Below are 19,662 nucleotides of genomic sequence, written 5' to 3'. Positions count from 1 at the left end.
GGCCGGCGACCAGTGCTGAATAGTTCGTAGAGATCCAAGCCTGGATCGGAGATTGAAGAAACCTGAAAGCAGAGGGGACCAAGTTCGTACTACTAGCCAGTAGTCAGAGGGTACCAGGAAGGCACCGGTTGGCCGTCACCTCGACCAGGTGAGTGGGCGACGCTAGGCTCTGCAGTCTCACGGACCAGGAGGCGTTGTCGGCGACCACGGTGGAGGTGCGAGCTGTCCCACGAAGGATGGTGCTGTCGGCGTCGCTGGGCCCAGGATGGGGCAACAAGCCTTGGCAAATCTCAGGGCCACGTGGTGGGCCTAAGATGGCGTCTTGAGTGGACCAGGAGGGTCCGGGGTGCTTCTCGCAAAGATGGAAGCAAGGGCCAGTCTGGAGCAACCAGACCGGCGGTGATGTGTCTCGGATGTCGTCACAGAAGGACACAAGCCAGCGGCTAGTGACCAGACAACGTGCTGAGCAGCGAGCAGAAGGGCCCCACGCAGATCGTGGAGATGCTGGGGGACTGCACTTCGGAGCTGGAGCGGCTCAGGGTCGGGGCTTCTCGGACCCCAGAGCACTCACCAGAGAGTTACCTCGATGGTCGTGCTGGTTTTTAAGAGCGTGCAGGTTCTGATGATGGCCGGTCCCTCGAGGTCTCGTCGCACCCACAGATCACAGCTGAGATGATGACGGGGGTAGAGGTCAGAGGTGCCAGGGAAGCCGGTTCTCGTCGAGCTGGGCCGTCGGATTCCTTGAGGAAGGACTTACAGCAAACCGCAGAGTTCTTAGTTGGTGCCCGCTGATGCAGGGTGACTACTCCTTAGTCACAAGGGAGAAATCTTGAGAAGAGTCTTGAATGTCCTTTCGTAGAAAGTAGTTCTTGAATCAAAGATGATCTAATTTGAACAGGGGGCCCGCTCCCATCTTTATACTAAAAAAGGGGGCTGACCCGGTGACTAGGTCCTGCCTATGGGTGGGACCAGGAGGGGGGTGGTTACACCCCTCTCCCCTGCCGGACTTCCCCAGGCCAGGGGCTGGTGTGCCCCTGGAACTGGTTCTGACTGGCCTATGCGTAGTGAGCACCGGGGTGCCACTCAGCAGTCACCTTCCTGAAAAGCCCTGCCTACCCAGGATACACAAAACCATGTCTGGGACGGTGCTAGCACCGCCCCGGACAGGAAACCCTTTGTCCAGGCCTCCCTCGCTGGAAGGACTCCCAGCAGCAGGAGGTCAGACTCGTGTCTGTGGTGGCAGCATCCATTTTGTGGAGCTGAGGCTTCAGTTAACTTTAACCGGGGTTCACAGTTACATACATGTCGTGTCCCTCTAGAAGGGTGGAATGCTAACCCCGTCGCCAGAATTGGCGAGGGGTTAGTATTCCAATTCGTATGACACCTTACTCGACATGTTTTGATAAAGCAATACCAAAGTTAGCATTTAACCGCGAGGATTATAATGCACTTAAGAGTATATGGTATGCGATATCATGGAACAGCTATTAGGACTTGGTTCCGCAAGCTGCAGACAGGCTCAGCTCATGCCAGAGCACCATCTCACACGATTCCAAGCACTCTGCCTTCAGGATTGTCAAGGCCTGCCATAGGAGTGACTGATAGGAATCTGTGTGTCCATTTTAGGGTTAGGTATAGGTATACTACACCTACAGCAAAGGGTGATTACACGACTTTGCCCCAGCTGTCATGCAGCCAGTTGTGTCAAATTTAGGAGGCCAGCCAGGGGTGGCATAATACATGCTGCAGCCCCTGGCAGCCCTGGGTACACCCATGCCCTGAGTTACAGGGTCTGATAGGGTGGCCCAGTACCAATTGGAAATGCACCTAGGGTACATGGAATCCATTTTACAGAGAGAGCAGTAGGCCTGGGGTCCTGATTGGCAGGATCCCAGGTCGACTATGTCAAAAACCAGCTAAAACACAGGGCAAAAAGTTGGGGGCAACCATAGTCAGGATGTACCTTCCTACAAATACTATATCTAAAGCAAAGGGTGTTTACACCACCTTGCCCCAGCTGTCGTGCAGCCAGTTGTGTCAGATTTGGATGGCCAGCCAGGGGTGGCATAATGCATGCTGCAGCCCCTGGTAGGCCCTGGGTACACCTATGCCCTGGATACCTAAGGTATACTGTACAGGGACTGATAAGGTGGCCCAGTACCAATTGGTAAATGCACCTAAGGTACATGTGTGTCAATTTAGAGAGAGAACAGCTAGGCTGTGGGTCTGATTAGCAGGCCCACAGCCAGGGAAAGTCGTAAACCAGTGAAGCAAAAAGCAAAAATCTGGGGTGATCATAGGATTGCAGACCCTACTCTCCTACATGCCCCTAGTAAAGTCTCTGTTGAATCTTGCAATTTGATAGGAGATTACTTCTCGGATAAAGTAGGGAGGATCTACTCAACCTTCCTGGAGGAGGCTCGCAACGGGAAAGCTGATTGGACGGTAATATGTAATCTGGAAGACGCTTCCTGCCTCTCCAGCTTCAGCCTTCCCTCCCTGGATGACCTAAAATCCATAGCTTTGAAAATCAAGTCAGGCTCCCCGAAAGATCCAATTAAACCGAGAAATTTGAGGGAGAGTATGGACATTCTGGGCCCCTACATTAGGCACCTCATCAGACTCTCTATTGAGGAAGGAGTTGTCCCCCACAGGTGGAAGGAGGCGGTGGTTGTCCCCATTAAAAAGAAACCTGGGGTTAGCGACAGCCAGTTGGAGAATCTTCGACCAATATCTCTCCTACCTTTCTTCGCCAAGATCGCGGAGAAGGTGGTCAATGCTCAGTTAACTGATCACATGAATCAGGCCAGCCTACTCCACCCCACACAATCAGGTTTCCGGGCTACATATTCCACAGAGTCGGCGCTACTTCTGTCCACCGAAACCATCCGCCGTCATGTCGATGCTGGACAGACGGTGGGGCGGATTCTGTTGGACCTCAGCGCTGCTTTCTACACCGTGACCCATCCCATACTCCTTCAGCGCCTTAAGGAGAGTGGATTGACCAACCTGGCTCTGAAATGGCTAAGCTCCTTCCTACAGGACAGGAGCTTTCAAGTATCCCAAGGGCAGCACTACTCCAAGAATATCAGGCTAGGGCAGGGGGTACCCCAGGGCTCTATACTTAGCCCTATGTTCTTTAATTTGTATATGGTCCCTCTGTTTAATATCATTGAAAAATTACGGCATCAGTGTCGTGTCATATGCGGATGACACGCAGCTTGTCGTATCCTTGACCCAATCTAAGGAAGAAGCTGCTGCTAAATCTCTGCATGCTTACAAGAGCTTGCAGGCTGGATGACTAACAACTGATTAAAGCTGAATGGTGGCAAGACCGAGGTCCTAATTGTGGGCAGGGCTCCCTCGATTTGGTCACCAGCCCACACCTAAGGAGGTTAAAAACCTGGGGATGTGGCTAGACGCTACTCTCTCCTCGATCACCACACCAGGACGGTGGTGGGAAAGTGCTTTGGCATAATGAAGGGCCTTCGGAAGACCTTAGATGTGCTCCTGGTAGCTGCCAGGAAAACCCTAGTCCACGCATTTGTCACCTCTCGCTTGGACTACAGAAATGCACTTTACATAGGCACCAGTAAAAAGAGCGTGCAAAGATTACAATACATCCAAAACGCTGCCGCCCGCCTAGTCCTGATGCTTCCTAGGAGAGCCTCATCCAAAAATGCCCAAAGTACTCTTCACTGGCTCCCAGTAAGGGAATGGATTTTATTCAAGGCCCTATTTATCAGTCAAAGCATCCTGATGAGGAAAGGCCCAAAGTACTTGCACAACCTACTGTCCCCCTACACTCCAACCAGGGCCTTGCGTTCTCAGGGAGCAGGCCTGGTGCAAGTCCCAGTAATAAAAAGAACGAGAATGGGAGGCCGTTCTTTCCGCTACCTGGCAGCTAAACAGTGGAACGCACTTCCCTTGGACCTTCGTCTGGAACAATCTGATATAATCTTTAGGAAAAGACTCAAGACATGGCTCTTCCAGACATAGAGTCCTTGGACTTCTGCCTGCCCTTTTTTTACGTCACTTTCTCTGTAGCTCTCTGCCACAGCGCGGGGACACACCAGGCGCTTTACAAACTCTTTATTATTATTATTTGAAGCTCTAAATCATTGTAAAGCTGAATCATCATGTACACTAAATAAATGTACACCTGTAGGAGAGTAGGGTCTGCTTTCCTATGGTCACCCCACTTTTTGCTTTTTGCTTCACTGGTTTTCGACTTAATGTGGTTGTGGGCCTGCTAATCAGACCTAGAGCCCTGCTGTTCTCTCTCTAAATTCACAACCATGTACTTTAGGTACATCACTAATTGGGATTGGGTCACCTTATGAGCCCCTGTACAGAGTACTATAGGTACCCAGGGCATAGATGCAACAAAGGCCTACCAGGGGCTGAAGCATATCTTTTGCCACAGTTAGATTTATAAGCACAGGTGCACCACATATAGGAATTGTGTAAACTAGGTCACAAGTTTGATACAAGATAAACCAAGAATCAATTCCAAAAAACGGTTTCGATCAAAAGAGTCTTTTCTTTATTAGTTCATTAGTCAAAGAGACACAACCGGCGCGTTTCATCCCATACGGGACATCTTCAGGGCAAAAATTGAATGAGAAGGGCTCCTTAGGTGTAGCAGCAAATCGTTAGAGATGAACACGTGCGAAGCCAATAGTTGTGTTGTGTACAGACTCAAGATATTTATAGATGCACGTTATGTTCACGAGGGAAACCTAATTTCTGTAAGTATAACGACGAACGGCAGAATTGAACTGGTCTAATTTCTAAGCAGGGAAAAATGTCTGTATAACTCCAAAGATAAGAAGTCTCGATATATTTCCTAAAGTGCTGAGCCTTATAATAATGGCTCCGATCGGCTATCCTCTGTGCAGGACCCGATAACAACCAGGTATCCGTGGCCGACTCGCGGACAAAGAGTGATGACGAATATGCGAATCCCCTCTTGCCTTCTCCAGTACGTATTGCACCTGGTAGCTACCAGGTGCTATATGTACTGGAGAAGGCAAGAGGGGGATCGCATATTCACACGTGTTCATCTCTAACGATTTGCTGCTACACCTAAGGAGCCCTTCTCATTCAATTTTTGCCCTGAAGAAGTCCCGTATGGGACGAAACGCGTCGGCTGTGTCTCTTCGACTGATGGTTTCTCTTGTGTCAAGCTTGTGACCTAGTTTACACAATTCCTATATGTGGTGCACCTGTGCTTATAAATCTAACTGTGTTCAAGTTCTGTATAGAACTATCATTGTGATGGTGGGTGGATATCGGTGTGCACACTCTTCCTTTCCTCAGATCTAAAGTGATATTATTATCTTGGTTATTTTGGTCAGGTGCATTGGTAAAGAAGGTTCCACCATCCTTTTGGCTTCTTCATATCTTTTGCCACCCCTGGCTGGCCATCCAAACTGACACAACTGGCTGATCACTCAGCTGGGGCAAGGTTGTGTAATCACCCCTTGCTTAGATATAGTATACCTATGTCTAAACCTATATCTGGACAAATATACACCTGTAAGTCATTCCTGAAGAACCGGGTTCTGCTCTTAGAACCCAGCGGCGCCAGGGATAACGCCCGATGTCTTTGAGTTCCCCTGCCTTGGCAAACAGAGACACAGGACACTTCTTGATGACGTCAAGGACAAAGTTTATTGGTTGCAACCAGGAACAGAGATCTACGAAGCACAACACGGGTGGTTCGCCAGAGACTGCACACCATCATAAAGCGGAGCATCGTCTCAATTGCCAAAATTTATGCTTCTGGCAACATTCCTGGCTAGCATCAGTTACATACAAATTGACCAATGAATAGTGACATTTCAAACATATCGCATGACGACAATCCCACTTTCCATTGTCCAGCCCACCAGGCATGACCAAGCAAAACCCAACATTCCTGTTCGGAAGGGTCGAACAAACCCATCGTAAAGACCTCAACCCACATCAATGATTAAGCCATAAAGGAAGAAACAGAAACAGATGAGAAACAAGATAGAAGGGTGTGTGCGTGTACCATAAACTTTAGCAGTGCCCTGCTCTTTGATCTCTAGCTGACCAGCTGCCTAACAAGGAACTGGCTCAAAAAGGTCAGCTTCGGGCAAGGGAGTCAACTCGCTCAGGTCACACAGAAGTCAGCTAAAAGCGTACGTGTCCCAGAGACTCAGTTTGGCCACAGTTATCGGCCTATGTGAGGGCAACCATACAAAATGGCTGCCTCACACAAAATGGAACCCGAAGGTTCAAACAGAATGCATGAATAGGTAGTGTTCCCATTGATCGGTGATGACGAAAACACTCTGCACTCATCATTTGCGGTCCGCTGATACCAAAATCGTCATGATACAACGACCTTTATGAAACGGGTTCAGAATCCACGGAACCTCAGACCCTCCTTTTGCCCTTACATAGGCAATAAACTAAACTCACGTCAGTCTGAATCCAGGTCTATACTCATCAGATCATCGAGATGTTGCTGTAGCATCATCCTACTTAGTAACTCTCTCTGGACAGGTCTCCTCGTACACAAAGTAGCACAAAGGCCACATATAGCAGGAGCACACTGTACGCAAAGACAGAACAGGAAAAGGATGGTTAATATCACCCCAACGATCATCAGAATCTTCCATCCCCACGTGGATAACAATCCCCATAACCATCCCATCAATGACCAATCACCTTTGTCCGTATGTATAGATTCGGAGATCTTATGTAGCTTGGAAATGGCTTGGAAGACTGTCGGAGCGTTGTCCGGGATGAAAACACAACAACTTGATTGGATCAGTTTACAAACCCCTCCTCTATCTGCAAGTATGACATCTAACGCAACCCTGTTCTGAAGAGTCATAAGGCGATCCGACTGGAGCTCAGCAGTCAAGTTACTTAGGGCACCGGCAGTTTCAACTATGGTGGACTCAACCACTCTCGTCAATTGCCGTATGTTCCATACCATAGGTCCCCAAAACGGCAGAAAACCCTTCAAGAAATCTCCCAATTCTTGTCCAGCGGTGTCATCCTTACTGACGACACCCCTAACAACTCTCGTCTTGCGGTAATCTGCCGCTGCTGTATAAGTGGGAGGCAACAGGAATGAAACAAAACATGTACCCAAGAAGTCAGGGGGCAACCATGTATATGCCCTTTCATAACAGACAAAGTAGGTACCCTTAGCTGCTAAAAACAACGGAGAATTTTGGGACGTGAAGACATACGCCTCAGCACAAACCCTCTTCCCCAACTGAGCTCTCGGATTCCTGCCATTACCTTGCAGACAATAATGACCCTGCTGGGGCACTATCCAAATCGGAGGGGATCTCTTTGCTCGCTGACTAATACTCAAGCTAATTCCATATCCGGTCGAATTCCCTCTGTCATAGGCTTGTAACTCATCCCTGGGAATAGTTCTATGCGAGTCAATGTCTCTGCTCATATTTGTGATTCCCACTACCAAGGCTTTGTTGCTCAAGTTGCTTCTCGTGGAACGTGGGGAATAAGGTTAGATGGCATATATGAACATTGTCTGAAACGCCCACAAAGAACCATTGTAGCTAAATGGTAAGACCAAGTACGGAATAACCTTATCTGTAGTATGGGGCATAAGACCACACACCCAACAATTAGTTGTGTTCACTACTAGCTGGTGTTGGTGCAGAAGCTAGACAAAGGAATTACTAGCGAATTCCATTCTCCTAACAGTTTCATGTTCGGGCAGAGGGTGAAAAGAATGTGAAGAAACAGTAAAAGCAGGTATGGGCTGTGCAGTGGGTGCAAACGTCACTTTGAAAGAGAATGTCACATATCCAACTAGAAACGTCATTACACTAAACAGCATAAATAAACACAGTATTACAAAACGTTTTCTACTCATAACTGTACAAATTTTGCTCTTGAAGCTCGTTCTACAGGTCTCTCCATCTCGAAAAACTCCATCCTCTCTAGTTGCTGCTCGCGGTGGTAGGGTGTTCTATGCTAAGGAATGCTTCTGTCAGTCCAGGGCAACTCCCTTAGACCAACCAGAATCGTCGACCTAACGTCTTTGGCTGCACTCCAAAGACTTCGGCAACCGCGACCCTACAGCTGAACCCGGATGGCGGTTCGAAAAACAAAAATCAAAGTAGTTCCTCGGAGGAGAGTTGACCTTAAAAAAAATCATAAAAAGAACATTTCATACTTTTATTAGTCCCGCGACTCTCGGTCGCAAATTATAGCGCTTTTTGCCAGGCAATGTCTGTTCTCTAAATAGCAGTTCAGGTTCAGAAGTATCCAAACGATTCGACGGAGGCACAGCTTCTTGCAGAAGATTGTCGCTTTCTCGTTCAGAGTTTGTTCCAATCAAACGTGCATCGCTAAAGGGCATAAAACGGGGCACGGTCTCAGTCTCAGAGTCAGGTAGTCCTTTCTGGGCCCACTGGTCGTACGGCAGAGGCAAAGGGGCCCTCTTACAGTGTACACCGTGAATCCAGTTTTTCTTTCCCTGAACTCGCACTGCAGATCGCGTAGACAACAACACTTGATAGGGTCCGGTCCAGCGGGGCTGATCGTTCTTCGTCCGCTGGAAGTTTTTAATCAGGACCCAGGATCCAGGTTCAATAGCATGTCCTGGATCTTCAGATACTTGTGGCAGTGAATCATGAACCTGTTGATGCAAAACACGCAATTTAGCCGTCAAATCGTACAAATAGTCAAGTAGTACAGGATGTTCGATCTCGCAAAATTTTGTCGGCCGCGGCACTCCCCAAATATTTGCCGGGCGACCAAACACAACCTCATACGTACTAAGTCCCATTCGCGAATGCACAGTCATTCTTGTGGACAAAAGAGCTAAAGGCAAGGCATCTGGCCATAGTAAACCAGAGCTCGCTTGAATTTTGGCCAATTTTAATTTAAGAGTTCCATTATAGCACTCGACTAAACCAGCTGATTGGGGGTGATTTGCAGCGTGGAATTTTTGCCGGATTCCTAATCCCTCACATACTTTCTTCATTACTTGACCCACAAATTCACTCCCATTGTCACTCCAGACCATTCTCGGCAAACCGTACCTAGGGAAAAATTCTTTAATAAGGGCTTTTGCTGTGGATAAGGCAGTGTTATCCTTCAAAGGATAAGCTTCCACCCATCTTGAAAAAGAGCAAACAACCACTAACACGTATTTCAGGTGGTTGCACCTCTCCATGTGGATGAAATCTAGCTGCAAAGCCTCAAACGGATACGTTGGAGGAGCAAAAGGACCAGCTGGAGTTGGGGTTCCCTTACCAGGGTTGTACATTAGACACACCATACAATTCTTAACCAAATTTTCTGCACACTTGGGAATTCCAACATTCTGCCATACTGGGGTCAATAACTTACAGATCCCTTTCATACTGATATGAGCCATTCCATGAGCCATTGTAACCACTGGGAGCATATACGCATCGGGTAACAACCATCGCTGATGCTCTGACAAATAAATCCAACAACCGTTCGAATCCAGTTTACCCTTGGTTTCTCTCCATTCATTCAACTCTTTCTCTGTAGCTTCAGCTTGAATGGACTTCACGCTCTCAATCGTATCTTCACACATACCTATATCCGGAACCCATCTTGCTGGACGCGCAACAAACATTCGGCTCATCACATTACTTGCAGTTTCTTTCGCAACTTCGTCTGCAAACGCATTACCACGACCAACATCATCAGTGACTTTCTTATGCGCACTGCATTTCACAATCGCAACTTGCAACGGCAAAGCAAGTGACTCAAGAAGTTCATTCACTAACTGACCATGCTGAATCTTAGTCCCATGCGAAGTCAGGAACCCACGCTCTTTCCACAGTCGTCCAAAACTATGAGCCACACCAAACGCGTACTGACTGTCGGTATACACAGTCACTCGTTTCCCTTTTGACAACACACACACTCTTGTCAATGCAATCAACTCTGCTGCTTGCGCTGAAGTATGTGGGATACGTGCAGCTTCAACAATCGTATGCAAAGTCGTAACAGCATATGCCGCAGTCGTGTCACCATTCGGAAGCTTGAAACACGAACCATCAACCCATAAAGTACCATCACATTCTGCAAGAGGAGTGTCCCTAAGGTCTATCCTCCCTTTCGTTTCTTCCTCTGTTCTAAGGAAGCAATCATGCTGTTCACAAACATCTGTCTCAACTACAATCGGCAACAATGTAGCTGGATTCAACGTGTTGCATCTCTTTATATGCACATGACTCGCTAACAAGGTTAATTCGTAACCCGACAACCGAGCACTAGTTAAGTGCTGTGTCTTGGTATGATTTAATAAGGTATCCACTGCATGTGGAACCATCACAATTAATGTATTGTCCATCACCAAGCCAGCAGACTGTCGAATAGAAACAGCCGCTGCCGCTGTAGCTCTCAAACAACTCGGCAATGCCCTAGCTACCGGATCCAAAGTCGACGAAAAATACGCACATGGACGTTGCTTATCGCCAAACTGTTGAGTCAGGACTGACAATGCACATCCCTCTCTCTCGTGGACATACAATGTGAAAGGCTTGCTGTAGTCGGGGGTACCCAACACAGGAGCCGAACACAACGCATCATGCAATCCTGAAAAACTCTTCTGACATTCAGTCCAAGGAATAGGATTTGGTGTATCCTTAACAGTAAGAGCTATCAAAGGTTTCGCAAGGAGCGAAAAAATCGGAATCCACTGTCTGCAGTAGGACGTAATACCTAGGAAAGCACGTACCTCTCTCTGTGTCGTAGGCACACTCATTTTCACAATAGCTTGAATTCTTTCCGGGGTCAATTTCCTTCCCTCCTTCGATAAGAGGTGACCTAAGTAGGTTACTTTTTGTCGACAATATTGCAACTTCGAAAGAGACACCTTATGATGGAAATCAGACAAATGACGTAACAAGGACAAAGTAGCCTCTTTACAAATCTCTTCACTGTCAGCAGCAACTAACAAATCGTCGACACACTGAACAAGGGCAGCACCATCAGGTAAAACAATCATATCAAGTTGTGTCTTTAAGGCCTGGCTGTAGATCGATGGGCTCTCACAATAACCTTGGGGAGCGCATTTAAACCGGAAACTTCGGCCTCCTAAAGAGAAGCCAAAAATATCCCTACTCTCCTCGGCAATCGGGATGCTGAAGAAAGCATTCTTCAAGTCAATCACCGAAAACCAGGTAGCGGAAGCTGGAATCAAAGTCAGTAAAGCAGTAATATCTGGCACTACAGGAAATTGTGGAACTACAATCTTGTTTACCTCGCGGAGATCAATCACAAACCTATATACAGGAGGTTGTGAAGAATCAGTTCTCTTCAGAACAGGCAAAACCGGACTATTGCACACATTACCTCTCGTTTCTTCGATCACATCTTTCTCAATCAGATCATAAATGATCGCTAAAAGTGCCCGTTCACCATCACTGGAAATCCTATATTGCGGGATGTGGGTCAATCTAGCATTTGCTTTCAGCGTCACAACATACGGCGGAATCTCCAAAAGACCCACGTCGTTAGGACCAGTAGCCCAAAGAGACTCAGGGAGAGAAGACAATTCAGGTGGAAGTCGATCTTTAGACAAATACATCACTCTCTTACCTAATGTAAGCTGTACACCTGATGGGGAACAATATAGCGTCGCATACAATCTCTTTAACAAGTCCAATCCCAACAAATTTTCACAACAACCTGTCGTTAGAATGAGGGGTGATTCAAATTCACAAGGTCCAACAGAAATAGACAAGGGACTAGAAATCGGATTACTAACTGGGGCGCCAGAAAAACCTACTGAAACATTCGTTAAGCCAGACAAAGGTGCGCCAGGGAGTTTAGAGTGCATGATAGAACTCTTCGCAGCACCAGTGTCCAAAAGAAAAGGCTCTGACACACCTGATGCAATCACTTCAACATAAGGTCCACTCTGATCTACTGGAACTGAAACAACTCCCTCTCTTTGTCTATGGCTGTCCTAGCAATCATTACCATCCATATTCTCACCTTCGACGTAGTAGTCGTCAGCATAATACTGATTCGTCCTACCAGATGTGCCGTTCTGCTGATCAAAACAATTCATAGAATTCTGCGAAGGAAAAGAACGCACATTCTGAGGGAACACACCACGTCCCCTACCTCTAGGCGCTTGTTGAAAACCTCGACCTCTCACACCAGAGACCCCATTTGTGCACTGTAACAGAACCGGACACCTACTCTTAAAGTGACCCTCTTCCTTGCAATACGCATACTGATTAGGGCCTACGGGAAAACGTTGTTGAGAAGACTCGAACCTTTGCGAGTTTCTCTGATATTGCTGAGGTGGCTGAGAATCACGCTGATTACTACGAGGCGGATATGCTTGCTGCAAAAGAACCTTCGTTTTTATATCTTTAGTCTTCTTGTCGGCTCTATCTCTTTAATCCTTATCCCTATTCTCATAGTATTGCGCAGTAGCCAATATCTGCGCCGACGACGAAACTGCCCAAGAACTCTCTGAATCCTTCAACTTAGTACACAACTCGGGAAGCAAATTATGTACAAATTTGTCAACGAACAACCGTTGACCACCTTCAGTACTCATGTCTTGACCACTGTGGTCTACAAATGTCTCTTCGAACCTCGTGAAAAAGTCGGACACAGTTTCGTCTTTCTTCTGCTTACATGCAGACAATTTGTCCCAATTAACGCGCATAGCGGGGATTAAAGTCTTCATATAGTCAATAATTCTACCGGGGAGTTCTGTAATTATGGGCTCAGGTTTAGCACCACCAGTTTGTCGACCATCTGCAGCAGCAAGATTAACCCATTTATCACCTAACTCATATGTATGGTTCTCATGACGAATCTTCGCCCTTAATGGTTGTGGCACCACATTCCCAAACAACATGTCTATATCAGCCAGATTCATGATACATGAACCTGCGGTCTGCGATAACTCCTTGAAATACCCTGCAGGATTTTTACGAGGATCAGGTAAAGTCTGTTTAAGGGCCAAAACTTCAGCTCGCTTCCACGGAACATGTACCCAAACACGCTGAAAATGACCCGGCACAGCTGGTGGATTATTACCTGGACCAGCAGCTACTGCGTCTCTCCACACCGGGGGAACCTCCCTCATCGGATATTGGTGCGCCTTCCTTCTAACAGACGGGTCAGACTCAAATAACGGCCGAGAAGGAGACTCGCTCCTAAACGAAAGCAGTGTCGCTACTGCTCTTTCCACATTGGGACCCACAATCGTACCTTTTGAAAACTCGGATTGTACACGGAACAATTCTGGCGGTGTTTGTCCCAAATCACCATCTTCCCATTCTTCACGAAGGAAAGTACACATCATCTCAAAAACATATCTCTGCTTTGGTTCTTCCCATTGCCGGAAAAGATCCATAACAGACTCCAGATCATACCTCGAAGTATTAGTAACCCATTTACACGCTAAATTATCCAACGCTGTTCGTTCTTCGGAACTAGGCAAATGACTACGCAATTGTTTACGCTCTAAAACAGGGGTCATACCTAGTGGCCCAAAAAGAGGAGACAAAAGACTAGTAACAGTAGCCGTCATCCTCTGTCGAACAGAAGGAGAAGTTGATAGAAGGACAGGAGACAAAGCAGACTGAGAGGAAACCAATGTAGGGGCAATAGCAGAAGAAGTGGACAACACAGAAGTAGAAATCGCAGGTGAAGGGGGTAGAGAAGTCGGCAACCCTTGAGAAGGCTGCGTCAAAGGAATAGGAGCCACCTGAAGAGGAGCTGGCTGTGGCACGATAACAGGGGGTAAAGCAACCGGGGGTTGCGGAGGTTGCGCAGGTTGCGCAACTAAAGGTTGCGGAGGTGCTGTAGCACTTTGCGCATAGGGTGGCGGCGAACTTAACAGATGGGACATCAAAGGATCTTTCTCAAGGTCCTGCTTTTCATTTTGTAATTTGGGTAAGACTGGATAGCACTTATCAATCGCCATTTTACGTTGCCTGTGCAATTGCTCACTCTCTTGCTCTTCTTCGTTATCTTTAAACTGTATAGCAGCTTGCATTATCGAAATACCCTTCTCTCTTTTATTTCTCTTCGCTAATTTAATTTCTTTCTGTTTGGCTTAATTTCGCCATAGGCGAAAAGAGTCAAACATCGCCGGCCGGGCTTTCTTCTTGAACAATTTAACTTCGAGATTGTCTAAAATCTCCTTTTCAAAGCTACCATAACGGGGCCATTGTAGGACACCGTCTTTCCTAGTATACTTTATCCATAGTTTATTATACGTAATAGGGCCTACGCCGTGTTTCACGTAAAGCTCATAGGTCGGAGTTCCAATCGGAGGAACCGGACACGAGTCCTCCAATCGGGAATCCCTATTATAACCACAACAAAATATCTTTCCAAGTCTGCTAAGACCAGGCATCTTCGCTCACTAGTCTAGCTTCAAACTTCAAGGGATTACCAAACACGATAGCCTCGTGAATACACGAGTCCCTCGGCTTTGGAACTTGCAAGACCCAAATCAAAGCGATCCCGAAGGGATAACCAAAACCAAGAATCAAAACTAAGGACTGGGAGACGCTCCACTCATACTTAACTGAAATGTCGATGGCGTCACCAGAAGACCCGTCTATCGTCTCGCTATACAAATCATCAAAAGGCTTCCAAGACAGGGCGACAGTCAGGGCAGCAGTCCTACGTAGCCGTCGGAAAGCGTGGAACCTCGCAGCAAAGACTTTCGGACCACGACGACATACAGGGGTCGATGAGGTGGCATGCCTTCCTCCAGAATTTTCACACGAAGCTTCTCACGATCTTCAGGCTTGGACCGGTACCGCTGAACTCACCCCACGTTGGGCGCCAACTGAAGAAACGGATTCTGCTCTTAGAACCCAGCGGCGCCAGGGATAACGCCCGATGTCTTCGAGTTCCCCTGCCTTGGCAAACAGAGACACGGGACACTTCTTGATGACGTCAAGGACCAAGTTTATTGGTTGCAACCAGCAACAGAGATCTACGAAGCCCAACACGGGTGGTTCGTGTGAGAAGTTGGCCTGATACGCAGTGCTCACTATTCTAGTGATCACTATGTATCAGTCCAAACAACCCTTATTGATGATTGGTTGTGAGTCAACCTTATAGACCAGCTATCCTAGTAGCGTGGATAAGAGCAGTCTAAGGCTAAAGACTCTACAGGGCTTGTTAAGCCAGCTGTTTTACCATCACATATACCCCTTGAACACCAAGTGAAAGGACACCACACAAGTGTTATGAAAATAAACAGTTATTTATTTAGATCACAACAGCCCTGTACTCTTTATGAGGACAGGGTACTAAGCACACAACAAAACTCTTACGAAAATACTTTAAGTTGCACAAGTTACACAAATGCCCGAGGGGCACGAAAAACCATATACACTATAAGTGGAATGCAAAATTACTAGCAGGTAAGTACTGGACTAATAGGCTTTGGAATCGCTAGGACTTAACTACTGAACCTTCAGATTACTAATAGGAGGCCTAGGGGACTCGGGTGCAGAGTGTGCACTCTCACGCGGGAAGCGGGTCAAAGTCTATGGAGGCTAGTAAAGACAAAGTTAGTGTTCTCGGGCGAACCCGACTAGGTAGGTCAAAAACGAAAGTGGATCTGGACCCTTGGATAGTGAGGCTATGCTGGGGCACCGAAATGCCGAAGTTACCTAGCCCAGGGGCTGCGGCTGCATAGGTCTGAAAAGACGTCGGGATTCTTTGTTGACGAACCCGGAGCCTGAAGAAAGAAGTTGCTGGCAGGCGACCAGTGAAGATTGTTCGAGTGATCCAAGCCTGGATCGAAGATGGATGACACCTGAAAGCAGAGGGGACCAAGTTCGTGACTACTAGCCAGTAGTCAGGTGGCACCAGGAGGGCACCGGATGGTAGTCACCTCGACTAGGTGAGTGGGCGACGCTGGGCTCTGCAGTCTCACGGACCAGGAGGCGTTGTCGGCGACCAGGATGGAGGTACGAGCTGTCCCACGATGGATGATGCTGTCGACGTCGCTGGACCCAGGATTGGGGCAACAAGTCTTGGCAAATTCAAGCCCACGCGATGGACCTAAAATGGCGTCTGGAGTGGACCAGGAGGGTCTGGGGTGCTCCTCTTTTGGAAGGGAGCAAGGGCCAGTCTGGAGCAACCAGACCAGCAGTGGTGATGTCGTCGGGCGTCGTTAAGAAGGCCACAAGCCAGCGGGCTAGTAGCCAAACAACGCGGTGAGCAGCAAAAAGCAGAAGGGCCCCACGCAGATCGTGGAGATGCTGGGGGGCTGGACTTCGGTGCTGGAGCTGCTCCGGGTCGGGGCTTCTCGGACCCCAAAGCACTCACCAGAGGATCCCTCGGCGGTCGTGCTGGATAGAAGTCGTGCAGTTCTGATGATGGCCGGTTCCTCGAGGTCTCGTCGCACCCACGGATCTCAGCTTAGCTGTAGAGGTGGGTAGAGGTCAGAGGTGCCAGGGAAGCCGGATCTCGTCGTGCTGGTTGGTCGGATTCGGGAGGAAGGACGTGCAGCAAACCGCAGTGTTCTTGATGGTGCCCGCTTGATGCAGGGTGACTACTCCTTAGTCACAAGGGAGAAATCTTGAGAAGAGTCTTGAGTTTCCTTTCGTAGAAAGTAGTTCTTGATTCAAAGATGATCTAATTTGGAAGGGGTCCCCGCTCCTGCCTTTATCCTAAAGAAAGGGGTGGGTACGCGACTAGGTCCTGCCCTAGGGGTGGGACCAGGAAGGGGGGTGGTTACACCCCTCTCCCATGCCGGGCTGTCCCCAGCTCAGGGGCTGTGTGCCCCTGGAACTGGTTCTAGCCGGCCTATGCACAGTGAGCACCGGGGTGCCACTTGCAGTCACCTTCCTGTAAAGCCCTGCCTACCCAGAATACACAAAACCCTGTCTGGGATGGTGCTAGCACCGCCCCGGACAGGAAACCCTTTGTCCAAGCACTCCTCGCTGGAAGGACTCCCAGCAGCAGGAGGCCAGACTCGTGTCTGTGGTGGCAGCATCCATTTTGTGGAGCTGAGGCTTGAGTTAACTTTAACCGGGGTTCACAGTTACTACCATGTCGTGTCCCTCTAGAAGAGTGGAATGCTAACCCCGTCGCCAGAATTGGCGAGGGGTTAGTATTCCAATTCGTATGACACCTTACTCGACATGTTTTGATAAAGCGATACCAGAGTTGGCATATAACCGCGAGGATTATAATGCACTTAAGAGTATATGGTACGCGTTATCATGGAACAGCTATTTGGACTTGGTTCCGCAAGCTGCAGACAGGCTCAGCTCATGCCAGAGCACCATCTCACACGATTCCACACACTCTGCCTTCAGGATTGTTAAGGCCTGCCATAGGAGTGACTGATAGGAATCCGTGTGTCCATTTTAGGGTTAGATATAGGTATATTATATCTACAGCAAGGGGTGATTACACCACCTTGCCCCAGCTGTCGTGCAGCCAGTTGTGTCAGATTTAGATGGCCATCCAGGGGTGGCACAATACATGCTTCAGCCTCTCGTAGGCCCTGGGTACACCTATGCCCTGTGTGCAGAGTCTGATAAGGTGGCCCAGTACCAATTGGTAATGCACCTAAGGTACATGCTTACAATTTAGTGCGAGAACAGCTAGGCTGTGGGTCTGATTAGCAGGCCCACAGCCGGAGAAAGTCGTAAACCAGTGAAACAAAAGAAAAAAATCTGGGTGATCATAGGATTGCAGACCCTACTCTCCTACATGACCCCCCCCCAAACGTCGGAACAACTAGCTAACCTTGACCAGGTGAGTCTTCTTGTTCTAAGTGGAAATATCTGGAGAGCCCATCGGCATTGCCATGATCAGTACCAGGTCTATGTTCCACTGTGAAGTCCATCCCCTGTAGGGAAATGGACCACCTAAGCAGTTTGGGGTTTTCACCCTTCATCTGATTTAGCCACAAGAGGGGCTTATGGTCGGTCTGAATCTTGAAGTGAGTGCCAAACAAGTATGGCCTCAGCTTCTTCAGGGCCCAAACCACAGCAAAGGCCTCCCTCTCAATAGCTGACCAATTCTTCTCTCTAGGGGTCAGCCTTCTGCTTATAAAAGCAATGGGCTGGTCTTGACCATCAAAATTCAGTTGAGAAAGAACAGCTCCCACACACAACTCAGAAGCATCTGTTTGGACAATGAATGGTTTGGAGTAGTCTGGACTCTTGAGGATAGGTGCTGTGCACATGGCCTGCTTTAGGTCATCGAATGCTTTTTGACAGCCTGCTGTCCACTGAAACTTTTTTGGCATTTTCTTACTTGTCAGTTCATTAGTGGGAGTCACAATTGATCCATAATTTCTGACAAACTTTCTGTATTAACCAGTCAGGCCCAAGAAAGCTCGAACCTGAGTCTGGGTGGTTGGAGGAGCCCAGTCCCTGATTGACTGTATTTTGCTCTCCAGTGGCTGAACTTGGCCTCCACCTACCAGGTGGCCCAAGTATACAACCTGTGTCTGCCCTATCTGGCACTTGGTGGCCTTGATAGTGAGACCTGCTGCTTGCAGTGCCTCTAACACTTTCCTCAGGTGGACCAGGTGATCCTCCCAGGTGGAACTAAAGACAGCAATATCATCTAGATATGCTGCACAGAAGTCATCCAGCCCAGTGAGAACATGATTCACCAACCTTTGGAAGGTGGCAGGTGCATTTTTCATTCCAAAGGGCATTACCACAAATTGATAATGCCCACCAGGGGTTGAAAATGCTGTCTTGGGCTTGGCATCCTCAGCTATCCTGATTTGCCAATACCCAGCTGTCAGGTCAAATGTGCTTAAGTAGTTGGCAGAAGCCAATCTATCTATAAGCTCATCTGCCCTTGGTATTGGGTGGGCATCAGTCTTAGTGACTGCATTGAGACCCCTGTAGTCTACGCAGAACCTCATCTCTTTCTTACCACCCTGGGTGTGAGGTTTTGGCACTAGAACTACTGGACTAGCCCAAGGGCTATCTGAGGGTTCAATGACTCCCAACTCCAACATTTTCTGCACTTCAGTTTTTATGCAGTCTCTAACATGATCAGGCTGCCTGTAGATTTTACTCTTGACTGGCAGGCTGTCACCAGTGTCAACCTCATGGGTACACCAATTGGTTTGACTGGGTGTCAGAGAGAACATATGTCTGAAAGACTGAAGAACCTGTTTACAGTCTTTCTGTTGATGTTCAGAGAGGCTGCCACAAAAGACAACACCATCTACTGACCCATCATCAGGATTCTGAGTGAGCAGGTCTGGGAGAGGGTCACTCTCTTCCTCCTGTCCCTCATCTATGGCCATGAGCAAGCTCATGTCCTTCCTGTCGACATATGCTTTGAGCCTCTTTACATGGAGCACCCTGTGGGGGCTCCTGGGAGTTCCAAGGTCCACCAGGTAGGTGACCTCTCCCTTTTGCTCAAGTATTGTGTGGGGCCCAGACCATTTGTCTTTGAGTGCTGCTGGGGCCACTGGCTCCAACACCCACACCTTCTGTCCAGGCTGATAGACAGTCAGGACAGCCTTTTGGTCATGCCAAGCTTTTTGGAGTTCTTGGCTGGCCTTAAGGTTTTCAGATGCCTTCTCCATATACTGAGCCATCATGGAGCGGAGACCAAGTACATAGTCCACTATGTTGGTTGCAGGCTTTTTGAGAGGTCTCTCCCATCCTTCCT

This window comes from Lissotriton vulgaris, chromosome 12, assembly GCF_964263255.1.
Source record: "Lissotriton vulgaris chromosome 12, aLisVul1.2, whole genome shotgun sequence".
NCBI lineage: Eukaryota > Metazoa > Chordata > Amphibia > Caudata > Salamandridae > Lissotriton > Lissotriton vulgaris.
Note: the sequence above shows the minus strand (reverse complement) of the source record.